Consider the following 13,965-nt stretch of genomic DNA (forward strand, 5'->3'; position numbering starts at 1 on the left):
ACCATCTTGACCCTTCCCAATCTTGCTTTGTCTAACCCTCATGGTGTGTCACTCACTCACAAGGATTACCAATGTAGACTCCCAACCTACTGTCACTCTAAGGGAGAAATCATTCAACAAGCATTCAAGATTGGAACTCAATTAAAGACATAAATTAGGGAGAGCATAATAAAGGTTAATAAAACAAATACATCCTAGGGTTCACAAAATCTAAGTACCAACTAGGGGTTTTAGCTCTCCATTGAGCAAGATACAATCAATAATGAAATCGAAAGTAAAAACATGCAATCCATAGTAAAACCCCCTCCCCGGTATTTATGTCGATGGTCTTATGGAGTGGTCTCATCCTCTATAAAGGTCCCCTTGTCAATCCTAGGGCACACGTCACCGAATCGGTGCCAATGAAAGCTCCCCCAATAACTATCTTCCAAGAGAAACACGGTGTCGAAGCCTGACAATGCCCCTTGCGTACGTCCCGCAAGTGCACGGGTTTGTCAAGTAATAAAAGCCTAGGTGAGTGGGTATCATATCCACAGAGAATAGGGAGTAAAAATACTTAAGTTATTTCTTAACTAAGTGAAATATAAAAAGTGATTTGTGTGGTAAGATGTAATGCAAACAAAAGTAAAAGAGACAAGAGAGAGAGCACAAGTAAAGGGGAGGTAAGGCAATTGATATAAATGGAGTACTCATATATTGATCCGCCTAGGACAATCATTTTAAGTGCAAAAACCTTTTATTATGCTTCCTAGCTAATGCATTAATGAGTCATGGAGATCCTTTAATACATGGTCCCAAATCTAAGGTCAACCATGCCTAACCCTATATAAGTCCCGGAGGAGACATTAAACAATCTCTTAACTTCGCACTCGTATAGAATTGCAATGAGTTCTAGGGATTCCAAGTGATAAATCCTCTTTCTATATGTAGACCTAACCCTTTGGTCAAGGCGGAAGGTCCCTAGCCACAAATAAGCACTACATGCTAAAATCACTTCAACGCTTCACTCCATTTCACTCGCAACTAAGCCCCAGCGGAAGGTAATTCCCTTAGCCCATTCACTCGATTATGACCGCAAAGAACACGAGGAATTGGAGATAGAATAAATCACACTGGAGAGAAAAGGGGACGCTCCGCTACCTCTCGACTCATCCTCTAAACCCTCTCCAATCTAGCTTTGTCTAACTCTCATGGTGTGTCACTCACTCGCAAGTGTTACCAATAAGAACTCTCAACCCTAGTGTCACTCTAAGTGAGTATTCATACAATCAATGCATTCAAGATTGGAACTCAATAAAAACATCAATTAATGAAAGCATAATAACAAGGTTCAATGAAACGAATACATCCTAGGGTTCATAATCCAATTACCCACTAGGGGTCCAGCTCTCCATGGAGCTAAGTACAATCAATGAAATCGAATGTAAAAACAATTAATCCATAGAAAACCCCCTCGATATTCATAACGATGGTCTTGCGGAGAGTCCTCTACTCGTCCAAATGTCTCTTTGTTAGGCCTAGGATACACCTCGCATGATCAGTGCCGACGAAAGCTTTCCCACTAACCTTCTTCCAAATGGAGCGCGATATCAAAGCCGTAGAACCTCTCCTAATCCCTACCCAATACCTCTCAAAACCCTAGCCGTAATCCTCTCTCAAGTTGGAGAAAAGATGAAGAAAAGAATTATGAAATCGGGGTTGAAATCAGCCTTAAATACAGTGTTGCTATAGTACCCTGCTATAGTATTCTACTACAGTATCGGTCCGAACAGTGTCGCCAATACAGGGTTGCCTTAAATACAGTGTTACTACAGAACCATGCTACAATACGTAAATGGGCAAATGTTTACATCGTAGATCACTTTGCTTCTTCAATGAACAGCCGCGTTGGTGGAGATATTGTTATACATGCACAAGCCGGAATACTTAGAATGTGACTTCCTCTGTGCCCCTCCAAATCATTGTGCTAGCTTGAATACAAGGAGATTGGCACACATTCTAGCATCTTGAACATAGAGGCAACACTCCGCAATCATACCGCTTCTTTACATAATTTGGAGAATCAAGTTGGACAAATAGCGAATTCATTGGCGGAGAAACCTTTAGGGAGCCTACAAAGTAACACCGAGACTAACCCAAGGGAGCAAGTGAAGGCGATCACTTTGAGAAGTGGTCGAGAGCTCCAAGAAGAGCTCATTGCTGAGAAAAATTCTGAACTTCTTCAAGCTAAAACTCCCACTGGGAAGAATGCTGAATTTCCTCAAGAACCGCCAAATGATAAGGTGCAAGATAACGAGAAGCGGCGAGCTGCATCACTTCCTTCATATACTCCAAGGATCCCTTATCCGGCGCATTTAAAGAAAGACCAAGTTGATGTGCAAAACAGGAAATTTCTGGATCTATTCAAACAGTTACACATTAACATTCCCTTTGTAGAGGTGTTATCTCAAATGCCTCATTATGCAAAGTTCTTGAAGGACCTCTTGACCAACAAGAGGAAGATATAGGAAACTGTGGCTGTGGTGTTAGAAGGGAATTGTTCGGTGACAAGGTCCCCTTGCGTATATCCCGCAAGTGCATGGGTTTGTCGAAGTAATAATCCCAGATGAGCGGGTATCGAATCCATAGGGAGTAGGGAATAAAAATAATTAATCAGCTTCTTAGCTATGTGAAAAATCAGTAGTGATAAGTGTGATAATGATTTAATTCTCAAAAGTAAAAACAACAGGTAAGAGAGCACGAGTAAAGGAGGATGTAAGGCAATCGATAAAGATGGGGTACTCAGATAATGCTCCGCCCAGGACAATTGTTTCAAGTGCAAGAACCCTCAATTATGCTTCCTAATCAATGCAATGATGAGTCATGGAAATCCTTAAATACATAGTCCCAAATCTAAGGTCAACTATGCCTAACTCTAAACATGTCCCTGAGGAGAGATTAGATAACCTCTCAACCTCGCACTCGAATAGAGTTGCAATGAGCTCTAGGGATTCCAAGTGATAAATCTCTTCCTAATTATAGACCTAACCCTTTGGTCCACGTGGAAGGTCAATAACCACAATTAAGCCCTAGATACTAAGATCACCTCAACGCTTCACTCCGTTGCACGCGCAACTAATCCCCAGCATAGGGTCATCCTTAGACCATTCACTCTATTATGGCCGCAAAGAACTCGAGGAATGGAGGTAGAATCTATCACGCCGTAAGGGAAAGGGGACGCTCCTCTACCTCTCGACTCACCCTCTCAACCCTCTCCAACCTAGCTTTGTCTGACACTCCTGGTGTGTCACTCGCTCACAAGGTTACCAACAAGAACTCTCAACCCTACTGTCACTCTAGGGGAAATGTTCATACAATCAAGCATTCAAGGTTTGAACTCACAACAAACATCAATTAATTGAAAGCATAATAAAAAGATTCAATGAAACCAATACATCCTAGGGTTCACAAATACCCAAGTACCCACTAGGGGTTTAGCTCTCCATGGAGGTAAGTATAATCAAAGAAATAGAATGTAAAAGCAATGAATCCATAGAGAAACCCCCTTGATAGTCGTGTCGATGGTCTTGTGGAAAGTCCTCTACTCGTCATCCTAGGATTCCCTTGTCCGGTATAAGATATGCCCTGACGGAAGCTTCCCTACCAACCTTCTTCCTAAGGAATGATGATGTCAGAGCCGTAGAACCTCCCCAAAACCTTAGCCAATACCTGTCAAAACCCTAGCCGAAACCCTCTCTCAAGTTGGTGAAAAGATGGAGAAAAGAATGCTAAAATCGGGTCTGAATCAGCTTTAAATAGGGTTGGAATCGGGCGACCACATGGGCCTGTGGATTTTTCACACGCCCATGTGGAATTTCCACACGGGCGTGTATAATTTCCACACGGCCGTGTGGATTCTCTGAATTCCTGTTTTCTCGGCCGGCTATGAATAGTAACTTCTAAGGTGATTTCTATAGTAACCTCCTGTAGTACTCTGCCAAAAATACTCCTGAATCCACTTTTCATCGAGGTAACATAAACGGGCGCACGTTTATGCTGTTGATCGCTTTGCTTCTTCAATGATGGATAAGTTGATGGAGATCTTGTTCTGTGTGCATAAGTCGGAATGCTTGAGTGTGACCACCCTTGTGCCCCTCCAAATGGTTGTGCTAACTCAAATACGGGGAGGTTGGCACACACTTTAGCATCTCGCACCTGACTTATATCTTCACATTTGAACCTTAGCAAGATTTCCTCCAAAATCGGTGCATTGTGATCCACATTAGCTTCTTTCCTTCATAATTGGTTTCACAACCCAACCTGCATAAAAATAACATAAAAACACACATATTAGTGTAAAACCCGAGAAAGGTAATGCTCAACATAAGGAAAGAATGCTTCGCATTCATATTGCACAAGCACTTATCATTCGGCAATGCTTTAGAAGAATCTGGCAAACAAAATGAAAGATCCGGGATGCTTTATCATACCTTGTGCAATCGGAGGTTTGGGGGAAGAAAAAGCTTTGGCCGATTCGGGAGATAGTATTAATTTCATGCCGTACACATTGTTTCAGAAATTATGGTTGGGAGAGTGACAAGGTCCCCTTGCATATACCTCGCAAGTGCACGGGTTTGACGAAGTAATAATCCCCGGAGAGCGGGGTCGAATCCACAGGGAGTAGGGAGTAAAAACACTTAATTTGATTCTTAACTATGTGGAATATCAACAATGATAAGTGTGACAATAATTCAATTCTCAACAATTAAAAGCAACAAATAAGAAAGCAAAAGTAAGGAGGAGGTAAGGCAATCGATAAAGATGGGGTACTCGGATGATGCTTCACCTAGGATAATCGCTTCAAGTGCAAGAACTCTCTCTTATGCTTCCTAATCAATGCAATGGTGAGCCGTGGAAATCCTTACATACATAGTCCCAAATCTATTGTCAACTATGCCTAACTCTATTCATGTCCCGGATGAGAGCTTAAATAACCTCTCAACCTCACACTCGAATAAAGTTGCAATGAGCACTAGGGATTCCAAGTGATAAATCGCTTCCTAATTATAGACCTAACCCTTTGGTCCAGGCGGAAGGTCCCTAGCCACAATTAAGCCCTAGATACTGAGATCCCCTCAACGCTTCACTCCATTGCACGCGCAACTAGGTCCCAGCGGAGGTTCATCCCTTAGACCATTCACTCTATTATGGCCGCAAAGAACTCAAGGAATGGAGGTAGAATCTATCACGTCGGAGGGGAAAGGGAATGCTCCTCTACCTCTCGAGTCACCCTCTCAACCCTCTCCAACCTAGCTCTGTCTAACGCTCATGGTGTGTCACTCACTCACAAGGTTACCAACAAGAACTCTCAACCATAGTGTCACTCTAGGGGAAATGTTCATACAATCAAGCATTCAAGGTTGGAACTCACAATAAACATCAATTTATTAAAAGCATAATAAAGAAGTTCAATGAAACGAATATATCCTAGGGTTCACAATCACCCAAGTACCCACTAGGGGTTTAGCTCTCCATGGAGCTAACTACAATAAAATAAATCGAATGTAAAAGTAATGAATCCATAAAGAAACCCCCTCGATGGTCATGTCGATGGTCTTGCGGAGAGTCCTCTACTCGTCGTCTAAAGATTCCTAGTCCGGTATTATATACGGCTCGACGAAAGCTCTCCTACCAACCTTCTTCCTCAGGAATGGCGATGTCAGAGCCATAGAACCTCTCCAAAACCTTGGCCAATACCCCTCAAAACCCTAGCCGAAGCCCTCTCACAAGTTGGGGAAAAGATGGAGAAAAGAATACCAAAATCGGGGCTGAATCGACTTTAAATAGGGATGGAATCGGGCAACTCCACGGGCGTGGACGCTACATGAGCCCGTGCGGAATTTCCACACGGGCGTGGAGGATTTCACACGCCCGTGCGGATTCTCTGTTTCTCTGATTTCTCGGCCGGCTGTGAACAGTACCTGCTACGGTACACTGAGCTCCTCACCGATTATCCTTATAATCTCACTCTTTGTCAGGTCTTCCATGATCTATACGGTGGTCATCAGTATTCTGCAAGCCAGTCTAAGGCCTCATTGCTTACTTGACCGGCGCACATGTACATCCATGCTGTTCTTAGCAGGTCCGTGATAGGTCAGGGGGATGGTACTGGTTCACTTCGCAGGACAGATCTTTTGTACCTCCACTCCATGGTCCATGGGGTCCCTCTCCACTTAGGATATGTGGTAGCTGACTACTTTCATCATCAGAGTAAATATTTGCGATGGGAGCATTGTTTGCAGGACCCTATATCACTCGTCTTATGTTCAAGATGGGTCTTATCCGCTCGGTCAGAGGCGAGGAGAGAGTCAGTAGTCCGGCACCAATGGGTTTGGCTACTCTCCGTTTGATGGGCATTGTGAGACGTACAGGCTCGGCCAGATATACACTAGTAGAATCATCATCTGGGTAGAATCTATCACACCGTAAGGGAAAGGGGACGCTCCTCTACCTCTCGACCATTCACTCTATTATGGCCGCAAAGAACTCGAGGAACGGAGGTAGAATCTATCACACCGTAAGGGAAAGGGGACGCTCCTCTACCTCTCGACTCACCCTCTCAACCTTCTCCAACCTAGCTTTGTCTGACACTCCTGGTGTGTCACTCGCTCACAAGGTTACCAACAAGAACTCTCAACCCTACTGTCACTCTAGGGGAAATGTTCATACAATCAAGCATTCAAGGTTTGAACTCACAACAAACATCAATTAATTGAAAGCATAATAAAAAGATTCAATGAAACAAATACATCCTAGGGTTCACAAATACCCAAGTACCCACTAGGGGTTTAGCTCTCCATGGAGGTAAGTATAATCAAAGAAATAGAATGTAAAAGCAATGAATCCATAGAGAAACCCCCTTGATAGTCATGTCGATGGTCTTGTGGAAAGTCCTCTACTCGTCATCCAAGGATTCCCTTGTCCGGTATAAGATACGCCCTGACGGAAGCTTCCCTACCAACCTTCTTCCTAAGGAATGATGATGTCGGAGCCGTAGAACCTCCCCAAAACCTTAGCCAATACCTGTCAAAACCTTAGCCAAAATCCTCTCTCAAGTTGGTGAAAAGATGGAGAAAAGAATGCTGAAATCGGGGCTGAATCAGCTTTAAATAGGGCTGGAATCGGGAATTTCCACACGCCCATCTGGAATTTCCACACGGCCGTGTATAATTTCCACATGCCCGTGTGGATTCTTTGAATTCCTGTTTTCTCAGCCTATTGTGAATAGTGCTACTACAACACTTTCGCTAAAGTGTTCCGCTACAGTACCTGGCCTAAAATACTTCCCGAGTCCATACTTTCATCGAGGTGACGCAAATGGGCACACGTTCACGTCGTGAATCACTTGCTTCTTCAATGATAGACAAGTTGGTGGAGCTCTTGTTCTATGTACATAGGTCTGAATGCTCGAGTGTGACTGCCCTTGTGCCCCTCCAAATGGATGTGCCAACTCGAATACGAGGAGGTTTGTACACACTCTAGCATCTCACACCCGACCTATGTCTTCGCGTTTGAACTTTGGCAAGATTTCCTCCAAAATCGGTGCATTATGATCCACATTGGCTTCTTTCCTTCATAATCGACCTCACAACCCTACCTGCACGAAAGTAACATGAAAACACAGATGTTAGTGTAAAAACCAGAGAAAATTAATGCTCAACATAAGGAAAGAATGCTTCACATTCATATCATACAAGCACTTATCAAACTCCCCCACACTTAAGCTTTTGCTTGTCCTTAAGCAAAAATTAAACATTCTGTGCATAGATGAAGGAAATATTGGAAGTACTTGGCCTTAGGTTCACCAAAGTGTACAGAAACAACATTCTACAAGTAAGGAAAATTTCAACATTAAACACAAAAAATCAAAGGTCTAGCTAAAAACTTGAATAAAAAAGGACAACAAACCCAAAATCGTGTACGTGTGTGAACTCACTCAAAACAACCCAAGGTATACTCCTCAAAGTTCTAAGTACAAGGGACTTATTTATCTACAAAAGTGACAACAATTTCAAAGATGGTAGTAGCTTCCCACATCCTCTAAGGTAGCCCTCTCCAAAGCGGCCGCTAAGGTGGCTTTCACACTTTCGAGGTGGTAGCTCTTTCTACCCGAGTGGTAGCTTTCACTCATCCTATGAGATAGCTCTTTCTCTCATTAGGGCATAATTAGTATCCGACTTGTGAGAGTAGCTTCATACTTCATAGGTGGAAGCTCTTTTCACCCAACAAACACAAATAAACAATAAAACTAATTTTTTTTTTAAAATTTAACACAAGAAACAACTATAACTAGTCCCTTTAACATCTAACATGAGTTTCCAATAGAGTTTAAAGAGTGAGTAGTGCATTGAGTGTAAATCGGGTAAAAATTCCTAGAAATTCAAGCAAGAACTAGAGCATGAAAACATTCAATATTAAAATTGCTCCTAAACTCAAGAATACAATCATTATAACTAAGGTGAACCACCATTGGCTATGTGAGCATGTATATCAATCAAGAACAATAAAAAGGATGTGTGCACTATGAAACTCCCCCCCACACTTAAGTTGTACATTGTCCTCAACGTACACATTCAAGCTCACTCAAAATATATATTAATGAAGAATATACGTGGAAGAAGTAATCAAAACAATACTCCCTTGACTCCTAGTGTCGCGTTTGATGGAGCTAAGTCCTTGGGAGTAATGTTCTGACGGGTTGTGAAGCTCACACGGCCAAGTGCCAAAGCACTTTGGCCGTGCCCATGACAAAGTCTCAATTCCCAAGATGACAAGACCATCTGCACGCATACACGAGGGGGTTCAGTGAAGCTCAATAAAACAAAAATAACTCAAGTATATAAAAGATAAAGCAATGAATACAACTCGAGATGCAAAATGAAAATAAACCCAGAAGGAGAATCCTTCCTGAGTGAACAAATCTAAAAATAAAGTGCATAAAGGTAAAATAAAGTAAAGTCAAGTGTCGGGCTCACATGGTGGGTCCACCAGTGCTGTGGTATGCGATGGAGGTGCAAGAGATTCCGAGGGGGGCTGAGAAGTTCTCGGTCGCAAGACAAATGAGGAGGCGATGTCTCGCTATAAGATCTGCTGTAATACGTCGAAACGTGCCATGAACTCTGTGTACTGAACAGCTTGTGCTACCCTGATCTCTGAAATCTCTGCTCGGACCTCAACGACCTCTGTCCATATCACCCCCAAAGCACTCTCGAGCCTCTTAAAGCAATCATGAGCTCGAGATGGTGAAAACATGCGCACGGGGGGTGCTTCCTCTGACACTGGAGGTGCCTCGGTCTCCATCGGTGCTGCCTGAGGCTCAGGAGCGGGCTGAGGTGCCCCAGTTTCATCACTCTCATCCTCGGCTATCTCTTGAGCTGGTAGAACTAAAGCAAAAACCCATGTCCGAACCTTGCGGACCATGCCCATCAACCTCATCGTCTCTAGGCTCAGGGGAACAGGTATACTTGTCTTCTCGGACCCGTGAATCACGTCCAAGAGACCCATGCCCAATACTAATGTCGTGATGTAAGGACCTGAAAAGATCACTCCCAGTCTAGCATAATGCCCCTGATGTCTATGTACTCTGCCATGATGTGTCCTAAGTGAATTGGTACGCGCTGCACCATCGAGTGCAAGTACAGAAGTTCCTGTCGGCTCAGAACGCCAGTGCTATCACCACGGCCATTCACTGACCTACTCATGATGGCATGTAAATATCTGTATGGAGGTCGGGAAAGGCACGTGGCCTTCGACACACCCAGCTCGCACTGGCCCTGACCACATAGCACTCTGTAAGCTCTCTGCGGGGTCAAGGCTTCAGGGTAATCAGTCGGTAACTGAGCGTACTCCTCCGTATCTGTGAATGCCTCCTCATACAAGCTGAGCAGAACAGAAAACTGAGTGATGCTCAAACTATGGTGGTGTCCAAATACTCTGAACTGAATAGTGTCAACATAGTGGAAGCTCGCGTAGGATCTATCAAACTCAAATGATGATAATACCTCCAGTGCGAGCTCTCGGATGGCTGGCTCTTTAATTCTCAATAACCACCTCCAACAACCTACTGATACGAGATCCTTGACCTCATCTACAAACTCATCTCCCTGCTATAGATCTCTCAGTATGCTCATATCTAGGAATAGAGTTTGTCCAAACCGAATTCTCGACAACCTCTCAAAACGAATCTGTTGCTCAGGAATAGTGAAACTCATGTCCTCAGGCTCGGAAGATGAATCACGCGGCCTTTTATCAATCTGTTTCTTTGACCAAGGTGCCATAGTCTGCAAAATTTAAAATACAATCGATCAAACAGGTTGATTAGCCAATGCTGCAGAAATCCACACGGTCGTGTGGAATTTCCACACGCCCGTGTGGATCCACGGGGCATGAAACCCGCACAGCCGTGCATTAAAAATCCAATAACGCACTGTGAAATCACTTCTACTTCGTTCTAAAACACAAATAATCTTTCGAATTGAAGAGACAAAGCATTTTTCACTAAATTAATCGATAGAAACCATGAATTGGCAAAGAAAATGATAAATAGGTCTTACCGACGAGATGGGATGAGAAAATGAAGAACCGGCCGGAAAACCTCGCAAAAATCCTACCAAATCGGCGCTATGAAGTTGGAGAATGATGTGAGAATGTTTTCAGATGAATAGAGGACGTGAAGAAGGAGAGAAACTAGTTTTCTTTGAAAAGAACTCACGCCCCTTGGCGTTCTATGCATCCACATGGGCTTGTGGAAATTGCCCACGCCCGTGCACCTCATTACAAGAGAGCCACAGGACCGTACACACGCCCCTGTGCGCTCTCGGAAAACACTCCTTCGACTCTGACTGCTCTCGCACGGGCGTGCGAAAAATACCCACGCCCGCGCCCCTGACCCACAAGGGCAGCGGCACGCCCCTGTGGCTTCCCTCAACATCCGAGAAAATTTTCAAGTGTTCTACATGCCCGTGCAGAAATTCAGCATGGATGTGGACATTAACATGCCCACATCACAGGGGCAGCCACACGCCCATGTGTCTTCTCGGGATGGAGAGAACTCCTCTGCAGAATTTCGCACGGGCGTGTGGAAATTACCCACGCCCGTTTGTGGTTCACAAGGTCACCCACAGGGGCGAGTCCACGCACCCTCTGTGCTCTCGGGATAATCCGCCCAACTCTGTAAGAATTCACACGCCCGTGCAGAAATTACCCACGGGCATGTGATAGTTGCATGGTCGTTCACAGGGGCAGCCACACGCCCCTATGCCTTCTCTGGATGAGCTCGCAATACATATACACGGGCGTGTGGAAATTCCACACGCCCGAGCATTTTCACTGGATGCCTTAGAAAAACCTACAGGCTCTGCAGAAAAACTCTCAACATGTTTACACACTCAGAGCCTGCCCTATTATGCAAATTTTACCAGTGAAAAACATGAAATAGAGCTCAAATGACCAAACTTCGCCAATTCCACATGAAAACACACGATGACTTTAAAAACCCACAATAAAATCCCAGCACAAGCATCTATAAATCAAGACACTAACACTACATAATTTATTCATGCAAAACACTACATTATTCAGCTAAGAAAAATAGTAAACACTTGGGTTGCCTCTCAAGAAGCGCCTGTTTAACGTCGCTAAGCTTGACGTACCTTGTCTTACCTCACGGGGGTTCATAGATTAAGGTTGCCCTCTTACCCATGACTTGAAAGCATGATGAGCACAATCTATTGAAAATAAAGTGTGTATTATCAGGCTTCGGACCACCTAGCAATGATTCATCCAACTCCTTCCGTTCACGGACGTCTCCAACAGCCTTGGAGTGTTTCCAGTGGCGTCTCCTAGCCCTCTTCATTTTCCGAAGCACCTTCTTCAGGATCCCCGAGGTAGATGGTACTTTTTCTGTTGATCCAAGCATCATTACATCTTCATGTCCCTCCTCTTGGTCGAACAAACCTTCATACGGATCCGGATTGAACATTTCCTGCATGTATTCATCAACAATCTCATCAGTAGTGTCTAGAAAGTATAACGTATCATCAAAATCAAGAGAATGCCGCATGGCTTCAGCAAGGCAGTATGTGAGCTTGTCATCTCCAACTCTCAATGTGAGCTCTCTGCCGTCCATAGCAATCAATGCTTTGGAAGTCCTCAAAAACGGTATCCCAAGCATCAAAGGTACATCCGCATCCTCATTGACGTCTAGTACTACAAAGTCAACCGAAAAAATGTACTTGTCCACCTTGATAAGCACGTCTTCAATGATGCCACTCGGATGTCGTACTGTTCGGTCCGCTAGTTGCAAAGTCATCCGAGTAGGCCTAGGCTCACCCAAGCCTAGCTTTTGAAAGAAAGTGTATGGCATGACATTGATACTAGCCCTTGAGTCCGCCAATGCCATTTCCTCACCTAGATTGCCAATATTACACGGAATGATGAAGCTTCTCGGGTCTTTCTTCATGTTCGGCATATTCTTTTGCAATACCGCCGAGCATGAAGCATACAAAATCACTGAAGCGCTTTCCTCCAACTTCCTCTTGTTAGTCAATAAGTCTTTCAAGAACTTTGCATACTTAGGCATTTGGGCCAATGCCTCAACAAAAGGAATATTGATGTGGAGTTGTTTGAACAAACTCAGGAACTTCTTATACTGTTCATCCCCTTGGTCATTTTTCAATCTAGAGGGATAAAGTATTCTTGGCTTGAAAGGTGGGGGTGCCACCTCTTTCTCTTTGCTTGTCCCCTTTTCTACCTCTATAACCTCGGGTGCGTGTTCTTTTGGCTTCTCACTCAGAAGCCTACCTTCTACCTCACGACCACTTCTCAAAGTGATCGCCTTCACATGCTCTCTAGGGTTGTTTTCTGTATTGCTCGGCAAGCTTCCATGTGACCTTTCAGAAAGAGACTTCGCAATTTGCCCCACCTGATTTTCAAGGTTATGCAAAGAGGCGGTGTGGTTGTGAAGTGTAGCCTCGGCTGATTCAAACCTTGTATTTGCAGATTGCACAAATCTAGTCAAGTGCTTTTCTAAGTCATTCATTCGGGTTTCAAAACATGAGACTCTGTTTTCCACCTAAGGTGCTTGTTGTTGTTGTTGGAAACCCGGTGGCCCCATGGCCTTTTGTGGACCCTGATTACTCCATGAGAAATTAGGATGATTCTTCCAACCCAAATTGTAGGTATTGCTATATGGGTTTCCTTGAGGTCTCATGCCATTACCTACAAAATCAACATTCTCCATCAAAGAAACATCACCGATAGAGATCGGCCAATCAGAGGGAGCATGTCCTCCACCACACCCAGTGTAATTAGTCACGGCCGCCACTCTATTTGAAATTAGAAGATCTAACTTCTTACTCAAATTTTCCACTTGAGCCGCCAATGAAGTTACCGCATCTATTTCATGGAGACCGCCACCTTTTTCTTCTCCCTAGCATTCCATTGGTAGCTGTTTAGCCCCATTTCTTCAATTAACTGATGGACCTCATCTGGGGTCTTGCTACCTAAGTTACCTCCTGCTGTCTCATCCAAGAGTTTCCTTGTACTTGGATTCAAACTGTTGTAAAAGGTTTGAACAATCATCCACTCCGGAAATCCATGTTGCGGGCACTTTCTCAGGAGTTCCTTGAACCTTTCCCATGTCTCGAATAGAGACTCCAATTCCAACTGAACAAAGGATGAGATCTCATTCCTAAGCTTTGCTGATTTTTCAGGAGGGAAATAACGGGCAAGAAAAGCTTCTACCATCTCCTCCCATGTGGTAATCGATGCTCTAGGTAATGAGTGTAGCCACTGCTTCGCTCTCCCCTTTAGGGAAAATGGGAAGGCTCTCAACTTGATGGCATCATCCGTCACTCCGTTTATCTTCAGCATATCACATACCTCGAGAAAACTCTCTATATGACTGTTTGGATCCTCATCGGCCAA

The 13,965-nt window shown here is 44.0% G+C and overlaps 1 non-coding gene across 1 annotated transcript; it reads left to right on the plus strand.

Annotated features, from left to right (window-relative positions):
• Positions 1-13,630: 13,630 nt before the first annotated feature.
• LOC120254252 lies at positions 13,631-13,737 on the plus strand. The gene has a single exon (XR_005534559.1). It is a non-coding gene; the product is annotated as a small nucleolar RNA R71 (small nucleolar RNA).
• The last annotated feature ends 228 nt before the right edge of the window (positions 13,738-13,965 follow it).

Source organism: Dioscorea cayenensis, unplaced genomic scaffold, assembly GCF_009730915.1.
Source record: "Dioscorea cayenensis subsp. rotundata cultivar TDr96_F1 unplaced genomic scaffold, TDr96_F1_v2_PseudoChromosome.rev07_lg8_w22 25.fasta BLBR01000397.1, whole genome shotgun sequence".
Classification (NCBI taxonomy): Eukaryota; Viridiplantae; Streptophyta; class Magnoliopsida; order Dioscoreales; family Dioscoreaceae; genus Dioscorea; species Dioscorea cayenensis.